We start from the raw sequence: 16491 nt of genomic DNA on the forward strand, positions 1-16491 counted from the left end.
TTCTTTGCAGGCGTCACCTAAAGTGATACTGTCACCGTCCCTGACTCTCTCTTCATTTCATGGGTTAACAATGTCGACTAGGCGGGGCTTCATGGCAGTTGGCCCCCACCTCCTGGCCGGGTAGAGGCATGGGCGTATTTGCCACTAGGCACCCGTGGTCCGGTGCCTAGGGCGGCGTCCTGCGGGGGTCGGCACCCGCAGGGAACACTTTTTTATTATTAAAAAAAAAAAACAACCTCCGTAGGCACCGGCCCACGGGTGCCTAGTCCGCGGCAAGGGAGAAGGAGCAGGATGGGCAGGCAGGCTGGTTCCCTCACCCCCCAGCCTCTCTCCTGCCCCCCCAGCCTCTCCCCATGCCCCCCAGCCTCTCCCCCTGCCCCCCAGCCTCTCCCCCTGCCCCCCAGCCTCTCCCCTGCCCCCCAGCCTCTCCCCTGCCCGCCAGACTCTCCCCCACCCCCCAGACTCTCCCCTGCCCCCCCAGCCTCCACAGATCTATGTTTACTGATCTCCCACAAAGCCTCCAGTGTATAATGCACCTAGGACCCAACTACAACAGCTGCAGGTACTACAACACCCAGCATGTACTGACAGTCTGCAGCCCTCAGCATATGCTGGGAGTTGTAGTACAGTGTAGACAGATGTATTGCTGGACCTTCAGGGCTGATGGTTGTCACCCACAGATTGCAGCCACCAGGAGCCTCTGCACACAGTGATTTATTACAGGGTTGTCCTCTCAGAGACTACAACTCCCAGCATACCCTGAGAGCTGTATAAATGGAGGGTGTTCTGAGATTTGTCACAGATACAGATGAATTCAGGAAAGGAGCGGGTCAGCATGTCGTGTCTCACTGGTTGTATATTGGTGAGCCCCAGGTACCCCAGTCCAACACTGGACAGAACCAGTCCCCAAACTAAGACGTCCCCGGCCTCCTTCCTTCCTCCATCACGTCTGTTTAATGAGAACAGCGGGCATCAAGCAGAGCGACACCCAAGTGCCAGGGTATATACCATGCATGTACAGTAACGGGGGGGGGGGGGGGCGCGCCTCAGCGTGCAAAGTGCCTAGGGCAGCATAAACTCTAAATACAGGCCTGGGTAGAGGGCCCAAGTGTCATGAAGCCCCGCCTAGGTGACACTGTCCACTGATGAAATGAAGCGATTTTAGAGCAGAAAGATGACACAGACAAGTTTTATACAGGTATATGTCACATGTGCAGCATCTAAGCTTGTTGATGGTGCGGAGAACAGCACATAGAATAACTGGGGGTGACACTTTAAAAGAAGCTGTTCTGCAGAAGTCTAGCACAATAGGTGGATGAGTGCAAATGTGGAGGAGCTGCAGCACTGAACCAATGCTGTGGCCTCTTCATTCTCAGGATCTCAGTTTTGACCACAACTGATATGGAGGCTTCCCACTATCTCTTAATGTGACAGGAGTATACTTTTAAATCAATAAAAAATGAAAGCATATATGTACCACTAAATGGTATATCAGGTATAGAAACTACAAACTGCTCTGCAAAAGTCAAGACTTTCATATTGCTGCATAGAGTTGTTATCTATGGAAAATCTAGTGTATTCCAGAAGGCCAAAAATGTCCTTGATGGGTTAATAGCTGACAGTAAAATTGCTTCCCGTTACTACTTCATTAGTCATTACTCCACTGTAATGGTCCTTACTGCGCCTGTCAGCTTTAGAGGGTAGTTTGATGCTTGGATCAGTCATACAGCTCCCAACATTGACAGTCACCCCCCCTGCAGCCGCAGTCCTCACAATCACCTCTCAGGGTTACATCTTAATAGGAACTAAAATAATATTTATGTGATATACGTTGGTTTATTTCATACAGATTTGGTCTTGGATTATACTGGGGACAGTCCAGGGGATTTTTGTTCTCCAGTTTATAATGCCCCTAATGGGGGTACGGCCTTGGTTCTGGAAATACCCAGGTTGTGACCTGTGATGGTGACGGCTGCTGGTGTTTCCAGAGCTGGCTACCACAGTATTGGTTGTGTAAACCCTGGCTCAGTACACATTTCCTGGATTCTAGTAACATCTGACTATTTCGCAGCTTGTTAGGGTTGGACGTGACTGGAGATTTGGCGGGTCACACTGCACACTTCTCTCGTAATGGCACAATCCGTTCCAGGACTCTTCACGCATCACTTCTCCTTTCATTATTCCTCCTTTACAGACAGTCCTGGCATAATATTTCTCATTCTCCCTCCTTTTTGGTAGTGACTGGTTCTTTGCTGAGAGTTGGCTACTCTCTTGTGTACAGTATCCACAGGAAGGTGTTTTCTGATTGGGATAAGATAGTAAAGGGGGTTCGGCTTTTCTGTGTATGTAGAGATATCTGTATGTGGTTAGAATGATAACACTGGTTTATATCAGGATGATAAAAGCTGTAGAGACAGTATACAGTACTTTGTTGATAAAAGCTGTAGAGACAGTATACAGTACTTTGTTGATAAAAGCTGTAGAGACAGTATACAGTACTTTGTTGATAAAAGCTGTAGAGACAGTATACAGTACTTTGTTGATAAAAGCTGTAGAGACAGTATACAGTACTTTGTTGATAAAAGCTGTAGAGACAGTATACAGTACTTTGTTGATAAAAGCTGTAGAGACAGTATACAGTACTTTTTAGAGCTCAGGCTTGTGATCAGTCATATTAATTCTCTTTAAGCTAAAATGTGGTGAATCAAGGCTGATATATCTTACCTGTATTCTGTTGTTTCCCATTTAGGGTGCGTTCACACCTACAGGATCTGCAGCAGATCTGCAGCAGATTTGATGCTGTGTTCAGTTATTTAAATGAAATCTGCTGCAGAAAATCAGCTGCAGATCCTGTAGGTGTGAACGCACCATTAGGGTACATTAACATGCACTGAGAAAAAAGCACTGAAATCTGTTGCGTTCTCAAAAATTGGCGTACTCCCTTTGCCGATTTTCTGGCATTTCCTGCAGTGATGTTTCTTTGGTCCCCCCTTCTCTCTGTATACTAGCTCCCAGTGATACTATGTCATCCCATGAGACAACTCCGGCCATGATTGGCTGCAGCAGTCACTGCTGGATGCAATGGTAGATTAAAATGTGGACAGCTTGGGTGGCTGCCTGGAGCCCGAGGCTCCTGGGGGGCCGGTAGCTGTCTAAACCGCCCACATCATCAAACAAGGAGCAGCAATAGGGGAATGTGTGGGTGAGTCATCATGGGGGCCATCTACTATAGGGGGATTACTCACTGGGGGCAGCAGCACAGGGGGCGATTTACTATAGGGGGGGCTACTCAGTGGGGGAAGCAGCACAGGGGGGCCATCTACTATAGGGGATTACTCATTGTGGCAGCGGCACAGGGGGGCCATCTACTATAAGGGGACTACTCACAGGGGGCAGCAGCACAGGGGGACATCTACTATAGGGGAACTACTCACGGGGGGCAGCAGCACAGGGGGCCATCTACTATAGGGGATTACTCATTGTGGCAGCGGCACAGGGGGGCCATCTACTATAAGGGCACTACTCACAGGGGGCAGCAGCACAGGGGGACATCTATTATAGGGGGACTACTCACGGGGGGCAGCAGCACAGGTGGCAATCTACTATAGGGGGACTACTAACGGGGGGCAGCAGCACAGGGGGCACCTACTATAGGGGGACTACTCACAGGGGGAAGCAGAACGGGGGGCATCTACTATAGGGGGACTAGGGACTACTCACTGGGGGCAGCAGCACAGGGGGCATTTACTATAGGGGTACTACTAACGGGGCAGCAGCACAGGGGGGCCATCTACTATAGGGGGACAGCTCAAAGAGGGCAGCAACATGGGGCCATCTACTATAGGGGGACTACTCACAGGTGGACATCTACTATGGGGGGACTACTCACAGGGGAAGCAGTACAGGGGGACATCTACTATAGGGGGACTACTCACAGGGGGCATCTACTATAGGGGGACTACTCACAGGGGAAGCAGCACGGGGGGCATCTACTATAGGGTTGGGGGATAGGTGGTTGCAGTTTTCCTATCCTGGTACATGAGATGTCACTGGAAGAGTCTGCGATGTTCCAGGGTATGAAGAACATGCAGAATTTTGGGAGTGTAAATAAATGACCTATTTGATGTGTGCAAGGGAGGAGGGATTACTAATCCCCCCATATGGCTATACACTGCAACAACAGAAAAATCTCACTGCTTTCAAACTGCCCTTGGCAAATGAGAGCAGGAATCTAATAGGTTGCTCTAAGGACACTGCTATTTTTTAAGGGGCTGTCCATATTAATTATCTTTAAAGTTATGCTGTCATGGTGCCGTACACGGTGAGGCAGTGAAATCGCTGTCACTCTTCCCTCACCGCTGGGCCAGGTTGGGATGGGGCCATTGTAAACCATGGGCCAAGTTGGGATGGGGTGTGCACAAATCTCAAAAAGCCCCGCCTCCATGACACTGTCCCTAACATATAAACTGATTTATATTTCGTAGATAAAAAGACACAGAGGCCAGGTTGAGTCTGGTATTTTTTACATATATTTTATTACCAGCAATTTGATCCTGCAGAGAGAGAGAGACAGTATCACTTTTAAAATAATTAATATAGACAGCCCCTTTAAAAAGTTCAGTGTCCTTATGGCAACCAATCACATTCTCGCTCTCATTTGCCAAGGGCAGTTGGAGAAATGAAAGCAGGCAGCTGATTGGTCGCTGTATTCTTCACGTTAGTGCAGCGTACACCTGTATAACCATGGGGTTACGGAGGAGACCCGGCTCCTATACGGATGGGGGCACATTCCAGCAGTGTGCGGGATGTATAGGATTGTGAGCCCTTTGTGGCTGCTGTCTCCTCCCCGGCCGCTCGGAGCTCCCCTCCCCCCTCCTCCTCCATGTGACAGCCCCTCCCCCTCCTCAGCGCTGCTGCTGCTGGTGATGAGCCCGTGCTCCTCCATACTGCAGCCCGCACGGAGCGGACATCTCCCCGCGGCCACACGAGCAGGTAAGAGGCTGATGGAGCCGCTTCTCCTCCGCCCGCCCGCCCGCAGCTTCCTCTTTCTCAGCACTTCCCCCGTACACCGCAGAGCTGTGAGGGGGCGGGAGGTGAGCAGCTCCCGGTGCAGGGCGCTGCTGCCAGGTGCTATAGTGCACGGGGTACGGGGCTCAGCGATCGTTACACTGACCCCGGGGGCGTCACGTGACATCAGGTGCCGGGGGCCCGCCGTGTAGTGTCTGCTCCCCGGGCTGCGGCTGTTACACCTGTGTGAGAGGAAGAGCCGCTGCGGTCCCTGCACTGGCTGATAGCAGAGAACAATAGAGCACTGCAGGACGTTAGGTTTGAATTTCAGCCCCTTTAAGAGAGTCTGCTTCTGCTGAGTGTCCCTTTGGATCTGTTCACACAAGACTGTAATATCGCGTGTTTTGTTACAGATTTCACAACATCAGTAGGAAAGGCGCAACATTCACTGCAACAGTGTGAACATACCCCTAGTATACATTACCTTACACAGAACTACAACTCCCATCATGCCTTGACAGCTTTTCACTGACAAGACAGGGGGAGGGGGAGTCAGGGCTCTGCAACAGCTGGAGCGCCACAGGTTGGGCACTAATATATATATTGTATGTGTGTGTGTAATAATGATATCTATATAGCTATTCACATTATACAGCGGATATACCTATGTGTATATAGAAACACAAAGGGTCACAGTATATTGTGTACAGTATATCTGTGTGTGTATATAGGGCAATACACTATGGACATCTATGTGTGTATATATACTGGGTGCACTATACATGTGTGTATACTATGTGTGTCTGTGTGTATATATTATCTATGTGTATATATACAGGGTGCACTATACATAGTCACTGTACACTGGGAATATCTGTGTGTGTGTGTATATATATATATATATATATATATATATATATATATATATATATATGTGTGTGTATATATATATATATATATATATATATATATATATAAAACACACACTAAACATAGTAACTATACACTGGGAATATCTATGTGTGTATATACAGGGTGTACTATACACTGGGAATATCTGTGTGTATGTGTGTATATATATATATATATATATATATATACACACTATACATAGTAAGTATACACTGGGAATATCTATGTGTATATATATGCAGGGCTTAATATACATAGTCACTATACACTGGGAATTTGTGTGTGTATATACAGAGGGTGCACTATACATTTGGGATATCTCTCTCTCTCTCTCTCTCTCTCTCTCTCTCTCTATATATATCTATCTATATATATATATATATATATATATATATATATATATATATATATATATATATATATGAACCCTAGACAGTCACCATACACAGGGGCTATGTTCCTTGAGTTGTATACCCAGTATATAGGGTATTATTGCTGTATGCAGTGACTGTATGTTTGTGTAGCACTTGCCCTCCTTCCCACTCCTCCTTCCTTCATTGTCACTGGGGGGGTTAGCATATCTCCCTGCACTTTGTCGCCCACCTGATTCATTTGCCTATCTATTAGCAGTCAGCCCCCCTCCCTGCCTGGTGTTGTATTGTGAGATGCCCACTCCCCACCCTCCACAGTGGGGTACTGGTGAGAGCTCCTAGGCTAATCCTGCGGCAGGCGGGCTGGATTTTCTGGGTCTAGACTTCCATGCGGTTCTCAGCTGATGCTGCAGCAATATGCGGACCCACCAGTGACCTTCCAGCACATAATTGGTTACTGTAAATTACTTAATGGAATAATGGCATGGAGCAGAGCGCTGCCCGGCCGCCTCATGGACGACCTCTCCTGTCACCCAGGGCTGTGTGGCAGCCGGAGCCACAATCATAGTGAAGAATAATAACTAGTATTGTCTCTTATATAAGATCATGGGTTGTGGAGATAGATACGCCATTGGTTTTGCTAGACTCGCTCTGATTTATCAAGTATAAAATAAGCAAAGACTGTATTGTTGTATTGTGGTGTAGATGTGGCCTGCCGACAGATCCCATAGAAAGAGTCTGGGAAGTGGTGTCAGACTGACACGGTCCGGCAACGTTCTCCTAACTGAAGCGCTCAACGATTGATTCCCCGCGGCTGTAGAGGTTGGATGACACCCTAGGGAGTCCAGGAAAGCATGGATATAACTGGCAGCCCTATGGCTGCATCTGACTTCTCCAACCACAGGAATTCAAAGGTTGCCATACCCGAACCGCTTCCCAGCTACACTCAACCCTACTCAGAAGGAACCACCTAAACCACCTGGTTTCAAAAAGTTATATGGGTTTATAATTTACTTTGATTTAAAAATCTCCAGTCTTCCAGTACGTATCAACGGCTGTATGTCCTGCAGGAAGTGTTGTTTTTCTTTTTAGTCTGACACAGTGCTCTCTGCTGACATCTCTGGTTGAGACCAGAACTGTCCTGATCAGAGCAAATCCCCATAGAAAACCTCTCCTGCTCTGGACAGTTCCTGTTTGGGAAAGAGATGCCAGCAGAGAGCACTGTGTCAGACTGGAAAGAAAACACTTCCTGCAGGACATACAGCAGCTGATAAGTATGGAAAGACAAGAGATTTTCAAATAGAGGTAAATTTCAAATCTATATAACTTTCTGAAACCAGTTGATTTCAACGAAAAAGATTTTCACTGGATAACCCCTTTAAGCAGTCTAAAGCTGTCTTTACTCAATGTAAAATTATACCACAATACAGCTGTATTTTTGATATAGTAATGCACTCCATTAAAGTCAATGGGAAATTGGCCGGCAGTGCACACACCGTATACAGTATTGGACATCCCAACAATGAACATGCTTGTTATTTACCACCTACTTTTACAAAATACGGCTGTTTATTGTTCGTCTTTTGGTATTTTACTGTGTACATCCATAGCCTTATAGTAAGGTTCTCTTTGTGGCCTAGTGGCACAGTTCCTGTTGGGTTATGTGGGCACATCACAGGAAGCAGCATACTCACCTGTTCGTGACCGATTGCAGGAACTTTGTACCTGTGCTGTGTCTTTTTAATGGTGCTCAAGCCCAGACCCTCACAATAAACATGTATATGGTCATATTACACACAAAAAACAGTCATCAGGATTTTTATTTAGTAATTTCATATCTTGTAATAAGATAAAATCCACAACAAAAACCACATGTAATATGGTAAAAAAAAGGCGCGAAAACTCATAAAGAAAAGTGCCTGAAGTCGTAGTAATGCTCATATTACTGTACTACACTCAGCTTTTTTTTTTTTTTTTTTACACAACAATTTTCTAACTTATTTTGTACCCAAGAAATTTTTGATAACCGTAACGTAACTGCACCAGGCAGTAGTATACTGGTATGTTCACACAGGGCAGGTTATACTGCAAGTTTTCTGCACCAAAATTCACAGCAAAAAGTGTACATTTTTGTAAATTGGTGTGGAAAAATTATAAATTTTATTTTAAAAAAATCCTCAGCGTGAACAAACCCCAACTTGGAATCTGAATTGTTCATTAGGATTTGAGGACTATGGAAGACTTCAGTTTTTTCATGACTCGATATAGCAAATGATATACAAATGTGTTTGAAGGAAATGTTTGTTCACCAGTGTAATATGTAAGGGTGGGGGAATATTTATATGTAGATTTTATTCCACTGTAGGTTTGACACCTGCGGCACATGGTGTGGGTGAGATGCAGCTGGGGCTGTGCCAGCGTTGGCACAGTTTTCAGATTGGCAGCTTGTCAGTCACTGCCCAGTATTGGAGGTTAGAGAGTCACACCTGGGGCATTTGGGGTGAAAAATCAGTAGCTGCCAAGTGGATGAGAGTCTGATGGTGCGTTTACACAGGCAGATTTATCTGACAGATTTTTGAAGCCAAAGCCAGGAACAGACCATAAACGGGGAACGGGTCATAAAGGAAAGACTGAGATTTCTGGTTTTGGCTTTCAAAATCTGTCAGATAAATCTGTCTGTCTAAACGCACCATAAGGCAGCGTTCACACTACGTATATTTCAGTCAGTATTGTGGTCTTCATATTGCAACCAAAACCAGGAGTGGATTAAAAACACAGAAAGGATCTTTTCACACAATGTTGAAATTGAGTGGATGGCCGCCATTTAATGGCAAATATTTGCTGTTATTTTAAAACAGCTGTTATATTGAAATAATGGCCGTTATTTACTGTTATATGGCGGCCATCCACTCAATTTCAACATTGTGTGAAAAGATCCTTTCTGTGTTTTTAATCCACTCCTGGTTTTGGTTGCAATATGAGGACCACAATACTGACTGAAATATACGTAGTGTGAACCCAGCCTTTTGGTGCATTTACACAGACAGATTTATCTGACAGATTTTTGAAGCCAAAACCAGGAACAGACTATAAACAGAGAACAGGCCATATAGGAAAGATTGTGATTTCTCCTCTTTTCAAATCCATTCCTGGCTTTGGCTTCCGAAATTGGTCAGATAAATCTCTGTGTAAACGCACAATAAGAATAATCTTTTCATGCTGCAGAGAACAGATCTGTGTGGACATCATCCCGCAGTGTGAATTAGCAGTCTGTAACGTGTTAAATATCGTGTCATAAACACTGTAGATTTCGGGGGGGGGGGGGGGGGGGGGGGATCCACAATGGCAGATAGTGCTAGAAAACAATTAGCATAATAACACCAACATCTGCAACACAATCTCCACAATGTGGTGCGAATATTCCCGTGTAGAAATGCTGCAGATTTCCCTGTTTCACAAGTCTGCAGTTGTGGATCCGCAATTATGGATAGAAAATAGGGTCAATGTATTTCAATGGCCCCATTCACACATCTGTAGGGGTGTACAGGGTTGTGATCCATGCAGCACAAAAAAAGATAGGCCCTAGTGCGGGCTGAAATTCTCTGCCACGGAATCCCGCCTGCCGTCTGTTTCAATAGGAGGGCGACGTGTCAATTCTTTGAGCAGAGAGCTGCAGAAGCAGAGGCGTCCAGCCGTCCCATCGAAACAGATGGCAGGCAAGATTCCGCAGTGGAATTCCGCTGATTTTACTCTGTGTGAACTGGCCCTAAGGAGTCACAGAAAGAATTGTAAATATGTAAGAAAAAAACTCTTTTTGACCGGAGCAATGTGAAATATTCATGAAAAATGTTTGTAACACTGTACGTTTTTATAAAACCGCTTTAGGCCCTAGCTGACCTGCAATATATTAGCGTTTATAGGGACAGGAGTGGTGCTGGTGACCAGTGTAATGTTTCATGACTAGTGATAGAGGTGTCTTATACGCAGGCCTTATTCACACCTTCAGTAACTTTTCAGGACTGTTTATCATGTGCTCAATCTGCCAAAAATGTTTGCATCTACAATCTGTATTTTTTGCAGATCTGCAGAAAATGGGAAGGTGAGGGTTTAATGCAGGTTATGATTTGTTGCGCCCTAGAATGCGTCCATTTTTTTGCGGAATGTATTGCGGATCCGTGAAACTATTGTGTGAAAAAAATCTGTCAGATAATCTGTGTGTGTAAAAGGACCCTTAGGTGTCATAACTTTTGAAATGTAAGTCAGAGAGAAATAGATAAGTCTTCAATTGTAATGATTTTACTATTGACTTTAGCTAAAAGTAGTGTGAATGCTAAAGTTGTTCTTCGATTTAATTAAAAAGGGTGTGTTCACACTACGGAATCGGGGCAAATAACCCACCACGGATTCCGCAGCTTGCCCGCGCACATCTCTGCGCCCAAAGAATTGACTGGTCAATTCTTTGGGTGGACGGTGGAATCTGCCCGACCATAGAATGCAGTCTATGGCATGGGCGGAAATGCATGCAGCGGGTTATCCGCTCGGATTCCGTAGTGTGAACACATCCTTAGAGTGTAAAATTACAAATCAGAGCATTTACGTTTTTTTTTACCCGGTCTAATGTTGGTGACTGCCCCCATGTGTGTATGTATGTATGTACATATCTCCGTAGATCACATCCAGTGTCTCTTTTCTGTGTTTTCCATGAGAAATGCGCTGGGTCCTAAGGCTTAGTAGCAGCTCTGCACCTGTTAGATGTCCGGCGGAGTTTAGCATTTTGGGTCTGTGCCATTGTAAACTTGTCAGGACTGTTTGTCCTGGGCGACTCCATTATATTACACAGAATGCACTGGTTTTACTGGGGATGTAATCCAACTCCAAAAAATGGGACAAATGCTAACGTTCTCTAAACTTGTGGATTTCTATTACAGCAGGTGGATATACACAAATAACATACATCCATATACCAGCTGGTAGAGTTTACTGAAAAATAAGTTCTTTGTGTTCTATCAGTATTTATTACACATGTATTCTGATGGGTAATCTCACATTGCAGAGCTGATATTCTGAAAGCCCGCTAATCCACACAAAACTGGTATGGCACTACCGATTTTAAAGTGTCGCCTTATAATTTTATGCTGCAGATTTTTTCATTGACTTCTTTCTGAAATGTTGGATAAAGGAACAGTGGATTCTTCAAACTACCCAGCAAATGTCCATAGGACTGTGTGTAGATTTATGGGCACTGTCATTAAAGAAACACTTCTCATATGTCCGGTAGATGTGTCAAACGTTTTGATCACTTGGGGTCTGAGTGTTTAGACCCGTATCGATCGTGAGAATGAGCCAGGAGAAGTCTGCATGCAGTGTAACCAACCTTAAGAGGGTCCAACAGCATCTATACAGATTTACTGCATGATATGTGCACAGAATACAGCAACGTTTCAACCAACAAGTGGTCTTTGTCGTTAAACGTGGACTTTCAATATAAGCCTGTAGGGTCCGTCTAGGTCGCAGACACGTAGCGGGGAAAAGCAGGTGCCTCTCTACTTGTTCTACGGATCAGTCAGGGTCACTTAGACCCTGACCGATTTAAGAACTTCTGACGCGTCTATCTGACATATCAAAAGTTGTTGGTTTTTTTTAATTGACAGATACTCTTTAACTTAAAAACGTCATAGGAAGCTAAGTGGGGTTTAGTAGAGTTGTGAGAAATGGAGGGCTTGTGGTTGTAATAGAAACGGTAAAATATATTTTTATAACAGCTGTCAGAGGTATACATAAGCTGCCCTGTCTAAATATACTCATCGGGAAAGTTATCAAAACTCTTTATAAACAAACAATAGTCTTTGTTGTCCATAGCAACAAATCAGAACGTAGGGCTAATTCCTTACATTGCCTTATATTTAAAATTTTGATTGGTTGGAGTACGAGACCCTGACTGTTAGAACCAGTGTGGGGAGAAGCGATCAGATGAGGGCTTCCCTCCTCGCTACAATGGACTGTTTCTATAGTAAGTCAGTGGAGCCCATCTTAGGGTGCTAACACACACGACCGATGCGTAGTAGATCAGCAGCAGATTTGATGCTGTGTTCAGTTATTTACATCAAATCTGCTGCGTATCACAGCAGAAAATTCACTGCGATACGATGTGTATACAGAGAAGGGGGGGTCTCTGCACCCTAACAAGGACCAGTCAAATGTTTTTTTTTTTTTAATAGTAACATTTCTTAAACTAACATTTGGCAAGATCTGACCCAAGCTGCTTTTCTGCTGCTGGAAAGTATAACTTCCTCAGGCTGGTGTCTCGCTCGGTGATTAACAGAAAAAATATAGCAACACGTCCTACACTGTTTCGACAACGCCCATTAACCTCTATGGGTGTTGCAGAAACGGGGTTAAGCAGCCCCCTCAGCTGTTTTTGAGGTTCACACATTGGAACCAGGCCAGATGGGGGGTGTCCCAGAGATAGATGTGGGTCGGAACTTTTTTGACCTGTACTTATCCGATGTTATCTTGCAGACGTGCCATAAATGTTTAGGATAGGAGTACCACTTTAAGAATGCAGTCTATTTTATCCTTTTAAGTACAGCAAATTTTTGCACATTTAATCACCATTTTCCAAGCCCTATAGCTTTACTGTTCCAATGTACCTCCAATGCCGATTCTTTCAAAGTGCCAGACTAAATGGCGCAGCAATCAGTGGTAACATGATGGACACTGTGATAGAAATCTGACATTATCATTATATTCAGTGTGTTCTGCTGGGCACCATTGTTGTCCAGTGTGACCCATCCAGCATTGCCGTTAGGTAACAAGGGGTTTGTTATCAGACCCCTTCTTTATGTAGGGTGATAGATTCGGATAAAGGGTGTGTGGGAGAGGGCTACAGGCTGGGCGGTGGGCTACACAGCCATATTTTCTTTATTATAGTTGAAGGTTATGTGTTATGCCAGTTCCGTGCTGTCCTCCTGCATGTATACTTGGCCTGAGCTGTGATGCTTTCTCTGATGTCCTGGAGCCTGGCGCATTCATCCCTGTGGAGACTTGCTAGGAAAACATTAGCTGTTTGCATATTAGCTCTAATACAATCTCTCCATTGTTGACATGTTGTAATGGGATGATGTAGCCGCTCTCCAGAGCTTTAGCCTGGAATTATACCAGATACTGGGAGAAGTGTACACTGACACACGCTGACTTCTGTACTGTTTTGTACGGGACGCTGACTTGTGTGGGTGACAGTGGATTTCTGCTATTGCAATGTGTAACGTATATTTTTAGTTAATAATGAACCCGATCCTTGAGTCATGCTGTGCAGCCATGAAGCAAGACGCAGGGTAATCTCATAGCAACCTTCTACCTCCATTGTTGGAGGCATACAGTAACTACATGTTGTCCTTGCTGATGTCACAATAAATAACCTTGTAAATACATTGCTTTACCTTAAAGTGATTCTGTGCATAGTTCCATTCAGGTAAAAGAAATGTTATGTGACATTTTAATGCATTGTGCCACAAATTACATTACAGATCTATATAACTTTCTGAAACCAGTTGACTTGAATTTTTTTTTTTTTTTTTTGGGAATACCCCTTTAAGTTCAATAGTTGTAGGTTAGACCTATGTGGCCCTGGCCCTGTTATCAGCCAAGCATATGCCAGAGGGAAGTATTTTATGGATATTTGTAAGCCAAAAGCAGGATTGGAACAGACCCTGGGAAAAAGCTAGTTTGGAAAGAAGTGCACCTTTTCCATGTGTTGGACCTATTTCTGGTTGTGGCTTAAGCCCCTATTACACAGGCCGACGGAGAGGTGCAAACGAGCGTTATCAGCGCTCGTTTGCTCCTCCTTCCTGCTCGCTGCCTTCGCTATTCCGCGCTGCAGCAGCGACTCTGGGGGGGGGGGGGGGGGCGGGGAGCTGCCTGGATGATCGCTAGATCGTCCGGGCAGCCCATAGAGGATAGTGGTGGTCTGCTGCCGCCGCTCCTATTCCACGGAGCAACGGCAGCAAATCGCTGCTATATCAGTTGCTTGTTTTTCAACATGTTTGAAAAACAAGCGACGCAACGATCAGCCGACATGAACAAAATTCCACAGGACGATTGTCGCCCATATTGGCCGATAATCGTTCCGTGGAATAGGGCCTTTACAGTTACTAAATTAGATCTAGGCGTGTGGAAGTGGCCTTAGGCTACATTTACACATCAGTTGTTCTGTTCGCAATGGCGGACAGCACATAGAACCAATGTTATTCAATGGACCCATTCACACGTCCATACACTTTGGTACCGTGATCTGCGCCGCAAAAAATAGGACCTGCTGTTTGAGGACCGCTTTATGCGACACAGATCGCTGTGTTAATAAAGAGGCAATGTAGTGCTCCATGCTAGACTGGGCTCACATGCAGTACTGCGGTCAGTATGTGACCCCAGATATAAGACTTGTTTGTTTCTCACCTTTTAAAATAGAACCTAGAGGAAGTCTGTGGTGAGTGACCAGTGGAAAGTTGTTATTAATGGCTATATTGTTGCAGGAAGGTTTATATGTATAGTATATGAGGTTTTATAGCTTCTGCAATGGTTTGTATTCTAAGGTTGTGTGTTCAAAGTCTATATTGTCCGTGTAGCATTTTATGGTCAGAAAAACCTTGAGACAGAAGCGTTAAACCTTTCTTTCCTCGACATGCTATAGATAGTGACTGTACTCTATAAGATAAAAGAAAAAAATGCAGCTCCTTTCATGTAGAGCCGTTTAGGAGGTGTGCAGAGGTTGGCTTCCTTTGTTCGCTCAGTAGTGCACTAGTGTGAACAAAGTGTAAATGACAATTCCTCCCCCCACCCTTCTCAGCTTTTGATCCTGATGCTCCTGGCCCTACATTTGCTGGTTTGCTCTCATGGGTAGGTATTGTATACCTTGGGTAAGACTTCTGAAGTATTGAAGTTACCTTTGGCAGCATAAAAAGGCTGGCTTATTCTCGATTTATATTTGTGAAAGAAACAATGAACTCCTTAGTGATATTATGGAAGAAAAGAAAATTGAGCCAGTCATATTTTATGTGATCTGAAAAGGAAAATTTGTGGCAGTAAAACCTCAGCACATAAACGTTTTAGTCTCTCGTGAAAGGATTTGTCCATAGGAAAAGCAATTGCTCCATGGAGGGGAGATTATGTAAAAATAATAATCTATAACCCCCTCCCCCCCCCTGTTCCCGCAGCCGATCCTTCCATTTCTTTGCTGGTCTCCTGTGACATCCCCAACCTTCGAGGAATCTGCCTGCTCAGCCAATCACTGACTGAGGTAGGACAACGCTCCAGCAACTGATTGGCTGAGCAGACCAGTTCCTGTGGCGTCAGGACATCACAGGAACCTCAAAGAAGCAGTGACCAGGGAAGGACCGGAAGTGGTAGCAGCTGGGGCCAAAAAGGGTGAGTATAGTTTATACTCCTTTTAATAAGAAAAAAAAAAAACTGGAAGTACTACAGTGATGTCATGGACATTGTGTGCAAACTCCTAGCATGAGTGGTCACATGACATATACAGTATGTAGCAAGAGACTGCTGTAGAAACTATACATATTTTAAGTATGTATAGTTTTAAGTATGTATATGTATGACATATGGCTATATAAAATTTGGAAGGGAATTTAAAGGGGCTAACCCAGATTAGAAAAAGCACAGCTACTTTCTGGAAAACTGCATCACCCCTGTCCTCGGGTTGTGTGTAGTATTACAGTACAGCTCTATTCACTTCAATGGACCCAAGCTGCAAAAGGAAACCCAAATGGAGGACAAGAGTAGTGCTGTTTTTGGGTGAAAACATCCATGCTTTTCTAACCCTGCGTAATCCTCTTCACACAAACTTTACATTGGGCAGGAAATATATTAAGGAAATACTGACCATTTTATGTCATAAAAGTTCCTGTCTTCAAACCTTTTTGTGTGTGTTATGGTTCTGCTCAGAGGCTTCTGTTGAGTTAGGTAACTAGGCAAACAGCACATGGCTCTGGCCTGATCCTCTTAAAGCCCTGTAATTTAAAAGGGTTTAGGAGCTGTGTCGTGTAGAGTGCCTTTTGGCGTCATGCGAGGCCAAGCCAAATGAGCAGCATTCGGCCTAATCACTTGATCTTTTTCTCATTGTTGTTTTTGTCTTAGTAAGTAATAGAGCAGCACGCTATAGTATTCACGTTCTACATACGAGTATCTGTGG

At 44.6% G+C, this 16491-nt stretch overlaps 1 protein-coding gene across 4 annotated transcripts in view; it reads left to right on the plus strand.

The window, feature by feature from the left end:
• The first annotated feature begins 4915 nt into the window (after nucleotides 1-4915).
• Nucleotides 4916-16491, plus strand: part of SEMA4D (semaphorin 4D) — a 59158-nt gene continuing 47582 nt past the window's right edge. For 2 of the 4 annotated variants that reach the window (XM_069961695.1, XM_069961691.1), the window contains exon 1: nucleotides 4916-4992. The gene's annotated coding sequence lies outside the window, so the exon portion shown is untranslated. Of the gene's footprint in view, nucleotides 4993-5217; nucleotides 5326-5573; nucleotides 5591-16491 lie in introns of those variants that run through there. The other 2 variants (XM_069961692.1, XM_069961694.1) reach the window with 2 other exon arrangements.

This window comes from Dendropsophus ebraccatus, chromosome 3 (genome assembly GCF_027789765.1).
Source record: "Dendropsophus ebraccatus isolate aDenEbr1 chromosome 3, aDenEbr1.pat, whole genome shotgun sequence".
In the NCBI taxonomy this organism is placed as follows: Eukaryota; Metazoa; Chordata; class Amphibia; order Anura; family Hylidae; genus Dendropsophus; species Dendropsophus ebraccatus.